Source organism: Ambystoma mexicanum, chromosome 10 (genome assembly GCF_040938575.1).
Source record: "Ambystoma mexicanum isolate Mex_15411 chromosome 10, UKY_AmexF1_1, whole genome shotgun sequence".
Taxonomy (NCBI): Eukaryota; Metazoa; Chordata; class Amphibia; order Caudata; family Ambystomatidae; genus Ambystoma; species Ambystoma mexicanum.
The window spans coordinates 1,519,452,088-1,519,470,338 of record NC_090932.1 but is presented as its reverse complement, the minus strand read 5'-3'; positions in this window follow the sequence as shown (position 1 = coordinate 1,519,470,338).

Genomic DNA, 18,251 nt, shown 5'->3' with positions numbered 1-18,251 from the left:
TGGAATTGCTCTGGGCAACCCTAAAGACCATCGTTGGTTGCCTGCCAAGCCATTGCAAAATGGGAAAGACCATATGCAAATCAGGCTTGGTCCGAACACAAAAGAAAAAGGGCAGTCCAACCCAAACGGCTTGATCACATGCAGTCGTATTAGTCAACCTCACTTCTAGAAAAATATAGGCTATTCCACCCTTATCAGATCACATTCAGCAGTTAGTATGTTGGCTCTGCTGTCCTCAATGGAGGATCATGGCGGTGTAGGTGGGGATGCCCAAAGGGAGTACCATACCTGGGGCCATGTGAGCACACCAACACGAGACAGTGCTTGCACTATGGAGTGGGTCATCTTGAAGAGGACCTTACCCATGGTAGTGCTCTCTTTTTCGGAACCATTGCACCCTCAACTCTGCTGGAAGGTGCGCAACTGCATGCTTCTCTTAGTGTGGTTGAGGGAATAGATCCCCTCATTAGAATTTAATTGTGGGCTGTTTGAGTGACTAAGACAGTGGTCTTTGCAGTGGGAGGGTGCTAGTGCAGTGGTCCACCAATTCCTCACTGACGAAGGGATGCAGACTGTTGGACAATGCTCGAGGGCTGATGGCAGAGGGCGAGTTATCGACAAACTAAGAAGGACAGGAGCTTTGGGTGGGGGAAACAGCAGGGATTTAGGGATATCAGCCGGGAATTGAAACACACGCGGACCCGATCATATATACTTAAGCAATTTAATGTAGGGGTGCCCTTCTCTCCCTGTTTTGCTGACTTGCTTTGCAGGCCCTCCCTTGGGCCGGCCAGTGCCCTCTAGGACTGGTGGTAGGCAGGAGTGGGTGGTGTCTAGTTCTTTAAGTTTGGAGGTCCTCACATATGTCTTTGGGGGATCTGTTTCTCATACTGCGTGTTGTGCTGTCTTTATAACGAACATTGTATGTAGAATGCACATATAACGAAAATCTTATAACAAAAAACATAACAAAAATGTATGTGGGGGTGGGGTAAAGAGTTAAATCTTGTGGGGATACCGTTGGGGTGGGTTTTAGGGGGTATGAAATGAGGGTTTGGGGGGACCCTCAACACCCAACAAAAAAAAAGAAAATTAGTTATGTTTTGTCTTTATAAAATGTTCATTACATGTGCATTTGTTATACAATTATTAGTTATAAAGACATGTAACCATACTGCGTGTGGTAATTTGCATGGGGAAGGGGTGCTCTTCTGCTCAGCCTTGCTCTTTATTTGATGTATACTGATTCGCTAATGCTGTGTACACTGAGGGTTGGACTTGTGTTCTTGGTTTCCAGCATGGCGTTTTTCAAATGTGGTCTCAGTGACTGTGTTGCAGCTCTTGCCGAAGGGGTGGAGCGTAGTTTCGAGCCCTCTGGAGTTTGGGACTTGGTTGGGGGGAGGTTGTGGGCGCACAGTTGGTCTTGAGGGCTCGATCTGAGCAGTTGTTGCATGTTGCAGACATTCACCCGTGTAGCAGAGAACAGCATCTGTAGCCCTACCGGTGAATCACCTTGTGTTAGGGAGGTGTGGCGGGGGAGATGTGACAGGATGCCATCTGGCAACGGTGGGAAAGCCCTGGATCTTTTTATTTATTTTTCTAAGTATTTAAAATGATGCCTTATATTCTTTTTCTGAAAGGGGAGTCTGCTAATAATAACAGCGCAGGATCAATGGCACATGTGCAACCCTGGTAGCTGCTGTGACCGAAGGTCCCTTTTAACTTCTGTACTTCTGAACTAAAATGCAATATGTGTTGCCTTATTGGTCTGCTGGTAGGGTAAACTCTAAGAATAAGTCATACCTGCTTATGGTATGGGGTCTGTTAAGAGCAAACAATTATTAAGGCACCCCAATTCAATATCACACCATTGTCAACCCTTTGAGCCCAGGTCAGTGATGGCAAGAGGCCAGCCTCATGCCAGAGTGGTGCACTACACAGGGCCTTTGAAATCAGCAGGCATGGGAAAGGGGCATGGTTAGAGTAGCCAAAAATGGAGCGGTGGACCTGAGAAGGGATTGCCATCATCTCGCTTTTCTGTTGGGGATCGTTCCCTTACTGTCCCTTCCTGCAGGGTGAGGCATTGAAGCAAGGGTATGATGCTATGAAGCAAGGGACACTTGTTCCAGCGGCAGGGATTGGTGCCCTTACTGCAGACTTGCTTTTGTCCAATCCCCAGTGACCATTTGCCACTATAAGGAAAGGATCTCCCACTGCTTTCTTGATTCATCTTTGGACTTTCAAGAAGACGAGATGAATTCACTGAACCTCTATTGGGAGTGCAGCCCATTGCCAAGTCCTCCAACAGTGAGGTGAAGATAGAAGGCATCCAAGGCAGAGGAAAGCTATGTACCATAACCATCTCCTTGGAACAGTTGGGGTGGACTGCTGTGGATCAAGGCCTGCCTTTCAGGCAGCTGCACTGGGACCAGGCTACTCACTGGGGAGAGGAATTCCTGCAGGTTCCAGACAAGTTCTCTGAACAGGTTGCGCAGATCAGGAAGGACTCGTCTTGCCTTAGACTTCTGAATTGGGACTCCCAGAAACCAGAAAGCACAAAAGCATCCAAAATCCTGTTTGCACATTGTCGGACCACGTTCGAACATCGTTCAATGCCCTCTGAACTGACACAAGTCCTCCAGTGCTGCATTTGGCAATTCACAACTTTGCACTACCTGCATGCATCCCTGAACTGGCTCAACACTGCTTAACAGCATTAGTGCTCATCACTGCCTCACCTCAAACACCTGCTCACCACTTTGGAAGCCTTTAACTCGCTGTAACTTTGAGCACCGCATAAAACCAACACGACTTTTCCTACCCTTGAGCCTATTCAAACATCGACTTGAGCCACTGGAAGGCATTGTGTCATGCTCCAGCTCAACCCAGCAGTAGCATCGCTTGAACTCAACTCAACTTGTTGTATCTTTTGAAACACATTGCCTCGAATGCCGACTTGAACCGTGCAGAGCCATTCTCTAAACCAACTTCACTTTGACTCGCCTTTGTATTAAACAACACATCTATAACCGGTTCAAATGCAAGGGACATGCAGAGAAGTCCAGTTCCATGCTGTCGAACCACAATAGACCAATAATCAGGTGCTGTCAAGAGGCCTGTCCTGCGTGTCCTCTTTTGACACTATTGCGTCTTATAAGGCCCCCTTCTGAATCCTTTTCTTGAAAGACATATCCTTTGAACAGTGGGATTTCTGCAATTGATTCCCTGGTCAGCCCTGCTCAAGTACAAACAGTGCTATTCTATACCAGCTCTGCATTTTGCATGTTCATTAAACAGGGGTGGGATTTTCAGTTAGTTGATTGCATTTTTGATTGTTTAATTGAAGTAGATATATATTTATAGAACCTTCATTAGACAACTTTTGGATCACTACTGTTAACACTTCATACTCCTCCAGAGAATGTAGCCTGCCCTCTCCCCATGTTAACACAAAAGGCAAAGGAGGCATAGCCGGCAGGCTGTGTCAGTTTTACCTTTATTATTGGGATCACTGCTGGTTTAAAAGTAGGTTGAGGATGAGTAGGTGGTTTACCCACTACGTACCCCTGCACTCCTGCAGAACAGGAGTCCTTTCATCATGGGGACATTTGATGGGAGAAGATTGATGTCCACGTGGAGTGTAGGGGTGCAATTGTTTTGAAGCATTTTTGGGAACCGCTTCTGAATGTTTGGATAGGTGTCATGGCAATTATCGTTGAAGTGTTCACACTTCTAAGTCTGGTAGGGATTGTATTAAAACCAAGAGGAAAAGGGCTTCTTTTTTGGGAAGGAGCAGACACACACCTGTGTGGTTTATTGTGACTGACTACACTTGTGAACAGCATGGTACACTGCTACAGACACACATTGTTTACATGTAGGGTAGCAGATGAAACAAAAGTAAAGAGAAGAAAGACTACGTACCAGGTTGGATGCGTTAGTGGGGCAGAGATGGCTCACTTAGTTTTGCTGTCTCTATGTGCCCTATGTAAATATCACACCCTGGCCCTAATATGCATAGATTGCAAGTGATTGACACTCCAATTACCTATGTGGCATCATGCCGCTAGATGCCCACTTCAGGGCTAAGTGATCTTATCTTAGACCGACTTTAACTGCCCCCTGGGATAGCATCGACCGTGCATCTGCGGTGAATCAAATGGTAATACCTGTCTGACAGTTTTACTGGTTCACCCGGGCATGAGGAGTGCCAAATAGGCTTTCCAAGATGTTGTTGACGTTCTGCCAGGGCGGAGTCAACAGTAGAAAGTAGAAAGCAAGAATGGACTAAGGAGATCTCACCGCAGGAGCCAGCTGTATGCAAACAAAGCCCAGGAAGTTCAAACTTGGAACGCTGCAGCTTAAACAGTTGCTTCTCTCCGGGAGGGGTACAAGAATAACAGGACATTGCTGGAGTGTCATGGAAGCCGGCGGGAGCCAACTCACTTGGTGGTGGCGTGACCACAGAAAGGTGCACTGTCAGGTCCAAAAACTATGCTGAGACCACCAGCCTGCCACAGAGCCGCACAGCAAGCAAGAAGGAGGAGGAGAAGCCCCCACAACCCCATGAATAACGGGATCCTTGTCCCTGAGGTATTGCAGGTAACCCGAACAGCGGAAAGACCGGGTGGGGTTCCGGAAAGAGGCACAACTCAAGCAGAGTGCATTGAGAGCTATCTCCCTTGTCGCAGTGGCCAGCCCAATACCACTACACAAGTAATGTGTATCAGGAGTCATCACCCTTGTCGAAGTGGTCAGCCCGATACCACTGCCCAAGCAGGCTGCATCGGGTGTCGTCTCCCTCATCACAGTGGCCAATCCAATACCACTGATCAAGCAGAGTGGAAAGGTAGACATCTCCCTCAAGTAGTGGTCAGCCCAATTCCACTGCCCAAGCAGGGTGCATTGGGAGTCCTCTTCCTCGTCGCAGTGGCCAATCCAATATCACTGCTCAAGCAGAGTGGAATGGGAGCCATCTCCCTCGTCATAGTGGTCAGCCCAAGACTAATGTCCAAGCAGAGTACATCAGGAGTCCTCTACCATGTCACAGTGGTTCATTCAATACCACTTATCAAGCAGACTGTGTTGGTAGTTATCCCCCTCATTGCAGTAGCTGACTCGATACCACTGCACAAGCAGAGTGGAACAGGATCCATCTCCCTCATCAAAATGACTTGCCAAGTACCCCTGTTAAAACAGAGGGCATTGGGAGTTATCTTCCTCATCGCTGTGACACTATTAACATCATTGGAAAGCCTGAGAGCTTTGGAAAACAATTCCCTCATTATGATTTAAAAAGCAGCAGAGAGGCATAAAAGAAAGACAGAGATCCCTAGAAAAGATATCCATCATCAGATTGTTAAATTGAAGCCAAATAAGGCTATGAGCTTTTATACTTCCTAGAAGGAGTTAAAGAGACTAATCCGAGTTTTCTGCAAGAGTGTTTAAAGACCACTGTGTAGAACGTTTACAGAAGTGCCAGGAGAAGAGAGTCATTCCCCTGGTAGCTTATGATGAGATATTGAAGTAGTTACATCTACTATAAGATTGATTTAAGAAACCAGGAGAAGGGAGCCATTCTCCCGGTGAAGGAACACACACTTCACTTTAGTTAAAGACTTATGTTTATAGTGTTAGGGTTAGAATAGTTGGTTTTCGACAGAGGATGGAGAACATTTAATTTTGACGGACATTCTGACAGGCCACCAATGTTTTCAGGGTTGAGGCAGGCCCATAGAAGTAGGGAGTTACAAAGTAAAAGTTTATGGGCCACAAAATGACCATCGTTGGCAGTCTCTTTCCTCTACACCCTCACAGGGGTCAAACCACATACCGTGATTCTTCCCTCTATTAGGGCTCTCACTTCACAACATGAAAATAAGAACACCACACATCCACTTCAATGATCTTACCCTCACCAAGAGGCTATGATGGTATGGCCCTTAGTGGATAGTGACTGCACCCCTCTGACTGCGAGCTTTACTTCTGTATGCCACACATTCACCTTTCTTCAGCTGTGAGAAATGCCCTGGCAGACTCCAGTGTACATATCTGGGACAGAAGGGGTGCCTATCAAGGTTACCTGGTAAACTTTGATTTAACCGCTAATCAGGAATGCCCAATCACTTCTTGGGTACATCACGCATCCATGCTTTACTAATTTCCCAAAACCTTTTCTTGAAAGATGTGAAAAATTGCCTTCATGGAAATGTAGAGGAGCAGGTGGATACTTTCACACTACTTCCCGCCCCCCTAATGCCGTCATATTGCAATAGTAGAAGAAGAGCAGTAAAGGCGACCCCCGGTATTGTTCCTCTACCGCATTGAGTGTATGAGAGACGTTATGCACTCAGACAGCCATACAGAATGTACCCTTGCACTGAAAGTGTGGAAGGTTGCTGCATCAAAGAATGTCTGCACGCACCGATGGACATCATTAAAATTAAATCTGACAAAGCCAGAGTGATGTCATGAAGTAGATATAGAAACCTACGTTGAAACGATATGAAAATACTTAAGAGTAACTATGTAACTGAAGTACCAAGACAAACATGTACCTAAGGCTAAAGTAATTGTGACTACAAAGAACATGAAGTAACTTACTAGTCAATAAATGTAAATATGCAGTAACACTAGGTAGAAAGAAAACATATTGAGGCTTGCTAATGAGGAATATATAACGTGGCAAGGACGGTCATGATAGGAAAATGGATGCTGGCTCATGTCACGCAACCTCAGAGACAAACCAAGGTTGAAGAAAAAGCTGAAGTATGAAATGTCTGTTTGCAGAACAACAGAAAGGCTATATTGGCCTAGGACGAAGAATGCTATTTTAAGGAATAATTGCAAGGCACAAAGAGAGTTAACCAGAATAAGCTATGAATGAAGGAGACATTCCTCTTAGATTTAAGAAGAAGAAAACATCTGCAAAGGCTAAAAATATTGGGCTATTAACAGTGTATGACGTCTATGTAAGGTAGAGTGAGCAAGAGGAGCAATAGCACCCTGCATAATTGAATCAAATAACAGGAAATAAGAGGCTGGAATTGACAAATTCATGGTCTCTTCACATGTGACTCATAAGTGCAAGACACAGGCTAGTCATAAATCCTCAGACGAAGATAGTGGTGTGCTCACACTCCCTCGAATGTTCCAAGTGGCAGTGAGCAGGCTGCAAGGTCAACTACAGAAAGAGGACTTTGGCTTATGGCCGACCGATGAGAGATAATGGACTAATTGGGAAAATGGGGAGTAGTCTGATGCGATTCAAGCACCTAAGTTTTGTTTCACGTACATGCTGCTAGAGAGCCGAAAGTCCAAGGTTAGGATAGCATGCCAACCAATCAGTGGGTCTAAGTGACAACCGAACATACAATGTTGTAAGACCAAAACACTGTCATTTGTCGCCCTATAATCAGTACTATGCATATTTGAAGGTAGGTCAAGGTGTGCCCTACAGATAAAGGACAGCCAATGAAGAACTAACCCATTCATATTCTACATGTAGATATACTCCCATAACCAATCCCTTCCCTCAATAGGTTTTATAATTTGCCAGGTAGAATGACTTCATAGATGACGCATATTGGGGTATAAGACCTCAATGTAATCAAGCTGCCATCAGTCTGATGCCTGTCATGTCTCCCTGCTTTATTAAATGAGAATTAAGTAGTACTTTGCCATATTTCTTGAGTCTGTCCAGTTATTTGGTCTGAGATCATTATTTGTAATTCAATCTTGCAAAAAAGACGCTTCAGGTTGCTAGAGCACATTTTGGTAGCAGTGCAGATGGTTATGGTCTAATCGACCTAAGCCAGATCCAGACCCCTGGATGCTTGGCTGCTCCCGCCATTAACCAGAAGACCGCAGAGTTTCCTGCGAAGATTGGCACACAAAGTCACATGCAAGAAGATTCAGTTGGCAGGTGCCCCTTTGAGGAAATTCCTGTCCGGTCCCTGCAGTTGCCCCTTGGATGGAAGGCAAACTGTTTGTTTGAGGTAGAGTCGATGTAGAGTATCTCGAGCTGAGTTATGGATGTACGTAGAACAATAAAGGTGGCAAAAATAGGGGGAGGGATTGTGTTGTAAATAATACGTTAAAAGAGTAACAGGATTATTTGGGGAGATTATAAAGGTAAGAAGTAGCTACCTTGATTCCTGATTCCAAGGTGACAGAAGGGTACGCATTCATTAAAGACTCCAAATAGAGGTGTTAAGTATTCCTGAGGCTAGGCCCGCAGAAGAGTGTGTATCAAACTCCGAAATTTAGTGAAATGGAGAAGGGATACATTAACTGAAAATAGTAAAGGAAGGCATAAGAAGTAACATTTAAAAGGTGCACATGTGTGGGGTTATAAAATGTTCATATAAAGCTTTTGTTGTGTTGAGACTAATAAATACAAAACAATATTAAAAAATTAAGGAGATTCATGAACATTTCGACCAAGAGATTGACATCAATCAAGAGGGTAAAAATTGAAGGAAATTAATATATAAATAAAGAAGAGACTCTTAAGATAATTACAATAAAAGAACGAGATAACAAAACTTGCTAGAAAGTGTAACTGAAGGAGCAAGCAGAATATCATTGCATAGATTTTTAAACAAAAAAGTAAGCAGTTAAAATATTTCCTTTTGGGATTATTAACAGTGATTCATTCTGCCTACACCAATTGATTGGTGTGGTATATTTGATTAAATATAGAATTGAAATCGACTCGTCATCATAGGGAATACTCCTCTTTCTGTGTAGGACATTGCCATGATACACAGCAAAGATAAGGAAATATCATTTGGAATGGGGCTAAGGCACGACTAATAAAATGCTCATGCCGTGGCCTCAGGAAGGTTCACTGTTGAAAACCATATTGCGGCATATGACAACTTATTTGCATCCCACATATAAGGGAAAAAAGTTACAGAAAAGGCTGACCATTTTCGAATTATGGAAAATGTATCAGACTGAGACAGAAGATCCAGTTGAGAGGGAGTGGATGCTCGATCAGCATAAAGGGGAGAATAAAATGCCTTTGGCTCCACTTTCCCCTCCTGAAGATAAGAGCATAATTACAGAGGCTAAGGGAGTGTACCCTTTAAGCAGCTACGGGGTATTTTAATCCAACATATGCACCCTCCCCCCCGCTTATAGCAGCGAGGAGAATGTGGAAGAGAGCAAAAGCAGAGAACACAAAGATATATCAACACATGATGAAAGTAAACAGTGTGATGAGAGAAAGGACAGGCAAGACAGACAAATGGAGATCGAGGAAGAAGCAAAGAAACAGAAAGGAAATAAAGGATAAGGGTAAGGGAATAATGAAAGTACAGAATGAATGGATGGGAAGACAAATATTACTTAAGCTAGACGATAAGGACAATGATGGGGTTCGAGAAAGAGAGGAAAGAGAAGAGTGGGAAAGGAAAGAGAAGAGGAAAGATCAAACACAGAAGAGAGGATGAAAAAATGCAAGCGAAAGGAAGGACGAGGAAGATATGCAGCAAGGAAAGAAATTGAGAGGTTAGAAGAGAAGAAATGAGACGAGATAGAAGCCCAAAGAATGAAAGTACGTAGGTTGCAAAGAAGGCAAGAGGAAGATGAATTGAAGGAGATGAGGAGAACAGAAGAAGAAATGAACAGGAGTAGGGGATTAAAAGATGAGTAGATAGAATATGCATGTTATAGGAGCATAGTGACAATTGATGTACAAAAATGATTGGAGGAAGACAGAGGGTCACAACAGCCTTGTAAGGAGCTGCAAGGAATGCTGAGATCAGCATGGGATGAAGGATAGGACACAGAAGATATAGCGCAAAGACTCACAAATTTGTACAGGCAAATAAGGGATAAAGACGGGCATACAAACTAAGAGAACGCAGAGTGATCTCTATTAGGGGGAACTGAAGGTAGGTTAGATGGCGTCATAACAGACGAGTATGGAATGTTGTCTTTAAACAGGTTAGATCTTCATGATGCGAAGAGGAATATCAGCCACACAAGTTGGGCATAATGATGTCAGACGAACTAATAGAGGAGAATGAGAGGGCGCAAAGTAAGGGTGCATGCAGGTTTTTAAGAAAATCAAGTATAGAAAAAGGGGTAAAATGATCAGACTTGGAGGTCCCTAAGGAAGAAATACAAGAACCAACACCATATACTTAGTGACTCAAGCAAGATTGTGAAGTACAGGTGATATATCTCTGTCATATGTAAGCAGATTGCGATTAGTACCAGGAAGGAGACAAACAGGTGAGACTAACCCCGCTTGGAAGACGAGGAGTGTTGATTATGGACCGAGATTTTCAAAATTCACATTATTGTAGAAGGGGGAGGATGATCACAATATGTACCATGGCCACAGTTGGATAAAGACAATTTAAGATGTAAATTGCAGAGTTTGAATTCTGGTTCATGAAAATGGATTTATGAGTTAGAGAGAATGACATCAGGAATGACACTAGCTATAGGTGACGTAAAACACTTGCTAGCAGCTATCATAGGGGAGAGAGCTGACGACATTTGGAAATGAGCAGGATATGGATGGGTGACTACACAAAACACAACACACAATGGAGAGCCATTTAATAATTGCACAGCAGACGTATGGCGGGCACGCAGAATGGGTGCGATTATGAGTAGGAAAATGGGAGAGGGTGAAGAGCCTGTTGCTTATATTCAAAACATTCAAGGTAGCTGGCGGCATGAGACTCGTGAATCATGGAACAAAACGGTAACATTATTTTACCATATTTTGTGTCAAGGTTGCCCGAGCCAGTGCAACGCCAACTGATGAAACAGGTGGGAATGGAAGCGAAGCTACGGCCGGAAATACAATTGACAATCATGCATCACTGCCGATTAATGCAGGATAAGACTTAAAAGAAAGCTGAGAATAGAAAGCAGGAGGAAGAGAAGTTGGTTCAGAAGAAGTTGTCAAAAATAGCCATAGAGGGAGCGGTATTGACGAGTAATGAAGGAGGGGTAACACAGGAGATGCAGTCAGGGCAGCAAAATACCACTGGGTATCCCGCTGATCAGAGTGGGTACAACCTTTGGCCAAGGGGAAGAAGGAATGGGCCTAGAGGAGTAGGAAGAGGTGGATTTCTAATCCCTCAGGGAAGAGGAGGCTTGTATGCTGGACAGCTGCAACAATGCTGGAATTGCGGAAGAATAGGACCTATAGCTAGGACATGCAGAAGCAGAGGAGGCATGCAACAGAATTGGCAAGCTCCAAGAGGGGCAATGGGTTATGCTCCACAATATAATACAGAACCACAGGAAAATTATGCCCAAGATCACACACATGCTCACACATATGAGCCACAGCCCAACAAGTGGATCCAGTACTGTTGCAAATGCAAGTACCACAAAGGCAACCACAGCAAGTACCCATACAAGCACAACAGGTACAACGGCAGCAAGTACAGACACAGCAGGCTATGGTACATCCAGGGAACATGACTCTAGGAGCTCAACAAGAACCCGTACCCAAATTAGGGAGTGTGACTGTTATTGGAGGAAATCTTTTCACAGGTACAGGATGAATTTATGGTGTTTTAACAAAAGATGTCCTAATTCCCATATTTTAAACGCATACATTTTTGTGTCATTCATTCATGGATGCGTGGTAATTAATACACACTTTCCTTCATATAATCTTTGCAAAGTTGCAAATGTTTAAACATTTTCATTATAAACCTTGCTCATTCTGCTATTTGTATATTTTTACTGAATTATTATTCAAATGGATAATGTTAATGTATTCTTATTCAAAACCAGGATAGTCATTCTGCATTGGTTCATGTTTATTTTATATAAAGATAGCTTCATGTAGACATACATAACAAACATGAAAACACATGTGTGACACCAATCAGTGTTTTTCATACAATCCATTTGTTAAAATAAAATAACATATAAGAGAATATACAGACCAAACCTAAGATAGAACACATGTATATATGTATACATGTAAATGCCCAAGTGGCAAAAGAAAACACTAACTGAATAGTCAAATGAATGCATTGAGCCTATTTCTGCTGTTTGGATCTGTAGCCATTAATAATCCACTCTGTGTGAACTCCTAGTATAGGTATTTTTACTCAGGATACCTCATTCATCCATGCATGAAGATTTCTACTTTTGATAGAAAACTATATATAATGACCTCTTGTCATTCATTACTTCCAGCAAGAGTCACTTGATCAATCCTCAGTCCATTGTTGCCAGTAATTAGCTGTGATCTGGAGCAAGTACTTGATCTTCTGAGTCCTTGTCCTTATTATTGACGTGTCCGCAGGATGTGCAGAATATGGATGCCTTCTTTGGGACCTGGATTGGAGTACCCCTAGTGTGGGAACAACAATTGCCAAATTACTAGAAAGCTAGATAACTGGTTTTATGTAATGAGACACAGGAATGAAGGAAAGGAAAGGATATCTGAATGTGACGTGGATCTCACTGACCTTGTAGTGCTGGCCCTCCCTTATGAGGGAGGGACAGAGGTGGGAGCGGCAATCCTCTATGCTTTGTTGCCGATATCTTCAAGTTGTGTTCGGTGAGGAGTATCAATTAACTCAGTTGAATTGCTGCCAAAGGTTATGTGGAGCCGAGCCCTCTGTTAGAAATAACAGAGAAAGGGGTTGGTACATTTATCCCAAGCAAATGATGGGAAGCCAGTGTGTGTAGACTGTAAAATTTAAATTACCAAGGAGTAGCGAGAACACATTTAATGTAGAGCTGTTGGGCAATCACTTTCTCTGAGCTTGCATCCATTATGACACAGAAATGTGTCCTCAAGGAAATATCTAAATTTCAATCCAGCAAGCATCGGACAAGATGCAATCTATCAATCAACAAACGGGCAGCCCTTAAATCCTTGAGCAACAACAGGTAAATCATTATCAAACATGCCGACAAGGGGGGTGGTATAGTGTCCATAGAACAATACCAACAGATGGAAAAAGATTTGCTTGAAGATGGAAACAACTATGAGGAACTGAGAAAAGATCCTACAACAGAAATTGTCCAGCAATAGAAGAAAACACTAACTACGCCTACCAAAGCAAATGGATCAAAAAGAATGAATTTCATGAGTGGTTGAACAACAGGACACGCGGAATACAATTCACTATGTGCAGCAGCCCGGATTCCATCAACTTCCTAGATCTAACCATTTTACATAAAGAAGGGAAACTAATGTACATTATATTTAAAAAAGTACAGATAGGAATATGCTGCTACACTTTGAGAGCCACCATCCTAGAAGTTTAAGGGACAATCTCCCATATGAACAGTAATTAAGGATCGGCAGAAATTGCTCAGAATTATTCCAATATCAATATCATGCAGACCAAATAGAGGAGAAACTCAGAACATTAGGTTACCCTAAAGAACTTTTCAACAACACCAAATAAAAAGCTAAATGTACTGCTAGAGATACATTACTGACCCCAAAAATCAGGAGCAGTAACAATGACACCATAACATGCATAACAACTTTTAGACCAGACACTAGCAAAATGAGATCCATTATTAAGAAATTCTAGCCACTAACACAAATAAGTATGCCAGGGGAAGCTTTACCACGTGTGGCTCTGAAGAGACACAAAAATCGAAGAGCATTTGACACATACACGCTTGGAAAAGAAAGAAACAGGAAGCTCTGTGTGGAATATGAGAGAGATCAATGGCCACTATCTATGCCGCAACTGCACGGTATGCGGATTTACCTAAAAGATCAAATCCTTCAAGACAGCAGAAAACAAATGGACATTTAGACACTTCTCTAATTGTAAAACATGCAAAGTGATCTATGTGATTGAGTGTCCATGCGGCCTACCATACATGGGGCAAACCACATGATCTTTCCACAAAAGAATTGGCAAACATCATTCCAAATCAGGTGTAGGACCCACACAGAATGAATGGTTTTACACTTCTTGAATTTGTAAGCGATATTCAATCAACACTACAGCCAAGTCAATGCCTAGTCTGGGATGCTGAGGAAAACCCGTATTGATGTATTTTTATGTCCAGTTCAGTACTCTGGATGACAACCCTTGTATAACACCCCCTCTTAGAATCCCCCTGACCCCACTGAGCCAAGAAGTAGGTTTGTTTTGCAAATTAAAAGGTTTATTTGAAAATGTAAACAATATATATATATATATATCACACTTCTATAAATAAATTGATAATGGATATTACACTTGTGAAAATGAGCAGTAATCAGCAAGAGGTAATTTATGAATAGGAACAGAAGAATAAGGTGGGAAAGAATGCTTTATATGGTTCAAGGAAACGCAATGATGAATGAAATGCAGTACAGAAAATAACTTGATATGGCTTCAACAAAAGACAATGTAATCACTTTTCCTTGACAATTCACTCCCCCCCTATGCAATGTAAGAAATGGAAGGAGAGCACACAGTCTTCAAGAATCCCAACAAAATGCAATACGAAATGCAGTTCCCCCCCCAGCAACCTTAGAGGAAAACAGGTAGAGGTTTGAAACACAGGCCCAAAAATGCTTTGAATGTGATGACAATGAAGTGAGAAATGTGCTAAAAATGCTTTTAATTCCCTCTAGATATTCAGGGTGAGTGAGAGATGCTTGTTGGTGTTAGTTCAGGCTCACTTTAGCAATGCTCTATGAGTTATTACCAGGTTGCAAACAGATTTTAACAAAGGAAAGAATGGAGCTGCTATTTTGACAAGTGGAGAAATTGAGCCAAATCGCAAATCGCGGTAAATTCTGTGAGTGCGTGAATCGCGATTGCGGTAAAAGTATAAGGAGTAGGAAGTCGGTCCTAGGTTTGTTGGAAAGCCTAGAATCACAGCTTTAAAATGAAAGTTCCTAGCCCAAACGGTTCAAGAGATACGGACGATTTAATAAAGGTAGATTTTCGGATTTAAAGTAAAACTCCAAATGACAGGTGACAGCTTGCAGCTTCAGAATTGACAGGTGACAGTTGTGCAGCTTTACATATGACAGATGACACGATTTCTAGGAGGCTGTTCTAATTAGGTTAAAATAGTTTGGATTAGATTATTTTAACCAAGAGATTGGGTTCTGCACAGTTCTGGCGGATACTCACTCCTAATTTTGAAATGAATGGGCCTCGTCACGGATCTTGTCAACTGGACTGGACTGGGTGGTCCTGCTCACAGCGTCTGGGTCAGCTCTGCTCTGCTGGTCTAGCCTCTTTGGATACGGCGGGTCAATCAGGCACCGGTTCTGCTCAGAGCGGTCTGGGTCTGGTCTGCGGTTCCGGCAACAGTTCTTGGCAAGGAATTCAAACAGCTTGCCCGGCTGTTGAATAGTTTTTTTAGGTTTGCTGGATTCTGAAGGCCTGCTGAGAATACTTTTGCTTGCAGTGGGCCTTCTAGGTTCAAAGTTCTGTAGTCTATGTTTAGCTTGGAAGTCTAAGTGTTGGATCTCTGGATGTGAAGTCGTCGGTCAGCATGCTCCGCAGCAAATGGAATTGAATCTCTCTACCTGTCCCAGCAGTCTCTTTTTATGTGTTTTGGAAGTGGGTGTGTGCGTGGCATAACTGAGCCTGCCCCTCTCTACTTGTCATTGGCCCAATTCTCCCCTCTCCCATGATTGGGGGAATTGGGTTGTGAGTCAGAGTGATGAGGTCTGTTTATGGGTCAGAGGATCCTCCTCTGGTCAATTTGCCCACAAATCTATATTTGATTCAAATACATATTTCCCAGGTACACAAGTGGTTGACATTACATACACACATCATATATTACTAAAGATAGTCCCTGTCCCGACTCTGGCATTTCTAGGAGCTTGCATTCAAAAATGGCAACTTATTTTTGATTTTAGTGGGTTTTGCAACATTGGTTTTTCATCAAAAATTATACAAAGGTACATTTCCCTTCCACATATATCCCAGTAACTTTCCATGTCTCTAGCTGAAATACATTGTCTACAATATTCATAATTAGCAGAGTTTTGCCCCAGAACATGGTACAAATTGGAGTTTGGACTCAAATCGTGAGGGCATTTTTCAAACTAAGACCCTCAAAATTGTACATTCCTGTCATTGGGTTACAATAAGTTATAACTATTTCTATAAAATATATATTTGTTGCAATTCAACTCCCCAAAGTGTTTGGGTCCACCTCCAGAAGTCTGGGTGGGCCAGTGATCACATGTCTCTCCTTGCTGGCAGAGGGCTATTGACAGGAAACACTCAAAATTAACATACCCCATTCAACAGAAAGAGTCTTTTGTGTGGGCTCCAGCAGGCTGCCTGGAAGACTCTCCTCAATCAATCAACAGGGTCATGTGATATCCTGCCTCCTGGTGTGGGAATCTCTGAGGTGTTAAGGTTTCCCAGCCTCTTGGCCTCTGGGAACAGCAGGTGGCTAAGATTTTCAATTAACCAGCAAGCTTTGAAGTCCCTGCCCCTCTTGCAACTCCTAAATACAGTTTTCCTGTCAGAGTTTAGACCGCTGGCGCCACCTTGGGGAATTTGTCGGTACTGCATCCATTTTTGAGTTGTCTTGAATTACTGCATTTCAATAGAGTGGTCTTTTGTTTGATAGTATAGGGCCCTTGCTTAACATTGTTTTGATGGCATCCTTACAGTAGAATGGTGATGTGGAACCCCCCACAAGAAGGTTGTATCTTTGGAGTGGTCTCGTGCCAACTGCGCAGTTCTCCTATTCTGGCGTGAATGTGGGCGGAAATAGCTCATCCCCACATCCACCCAGTCTATTGATTTAGTTTGTTCTGGGATAGAATAATGGGCGGCGACAGCTCATCCCCACATCTACCCAGTCTATTGATTCAACATGGGTCAAAACCCTTGACAAATTACAACATGTACCAGATGATATTAAATGGTGGGTGGTGTACTTAGTACACAGCAATATAAAAAGCAGCAATGCCTTGGCATACAAAGAGGCATGGAGGATTCATAGATTACAAACATACTCCACAGGCCTCAACAAACCTTTGCCATCCTACTAAGACAATAGCCAGGAAAAAGGGTCATAAGCATCACTGTCAGTGAAATGGCCTCATACCCCACACTTCCTGACTAAGATCTCCCTCGTCCACCCCCTTAATAACTCTCCTTGCAGAAGATTATGCATTACTATATCTGTCATCCCACGTAACTTACACTATATGGATAAGTGACATGGCCAGCGCATTCATGGGCATCCTTTTTCCACACACACTTGCCCGCAGCTTCCTACACGACAAATTAGTACCATCATTAGGGAGGCACAGAGTATTATGCAGAAGTTGGGCCCGGTGCACATACCTTTAATGTCTCACATGCTCTGAAAATGTAGAGTTTATTCACAAATGATCAAGGGTCTCCCTACCATTGAACATTCACAACAAGGCACCCTGCACGGGGTACCTCCATACACGAATATTGAGTGTACAGATGTTCCTTCATATGTGCCGCCCATCATCCTCCAGTTATGTTTCGCTAACCAAGTTCTTCTAATATGGCCAACACACAATATCTCATGATGTAATCCTACTCTCCCCAGCACAGTGCACACGCGCACCAGTATAGTTGCCTTGAGCAACCATGGCAACCGTTGCGTCTGTTATCGTGCATCAGCCACAGAAGCCAACGGCAACACAGCTTCTCAGGTGAGCGCCCCACCGCATCTATCATCTCGGAATGTGTTTCATACACCTCCCCTTCCGAGACATTGACTAACTTCGTACGTTTTTCACAGCAGTTGAATTGGACACTTATACAGATCCGCCACGTATTTCCAAACAGTGATTTAACAGCCTTCCACTCGCAGCAGGCTCCCGGGCCCAATGGTAAGAATTAGACAGCTAACTAGTTTTATTCATCATAAATCTCTACACACTGACAGAGGCGACCCTCAAAATTCCTCCTGCTCCATCCACTTTTACATCTTTTTTACAGGCAAAGTCACCAGTTCAATAATTAATGCGAGCTGAGAGAGTGAGTGATTGCCGAACAGCTCTACATTACATCATTTCTCTCCAGTCCTTGGTAATAACAATTTTACAATTTTAACTACTTGCACACATTGGCTTCCCATCATTTGCTTTACCAAACCTTTTCCTTGTTATTTCTAACAGAGGGCTCAGCCCCACATAAACTTTGGCAGCAATTCAACTGAGGTGATGAATATTCCTCACCAAACACAACTTGAAGATATCGGCAACAACGCATAGGGGATTGCTGCTCCTACCTCTTGTGCCTCCCTCACAAGGAAAAGCCAGCACTACAAGG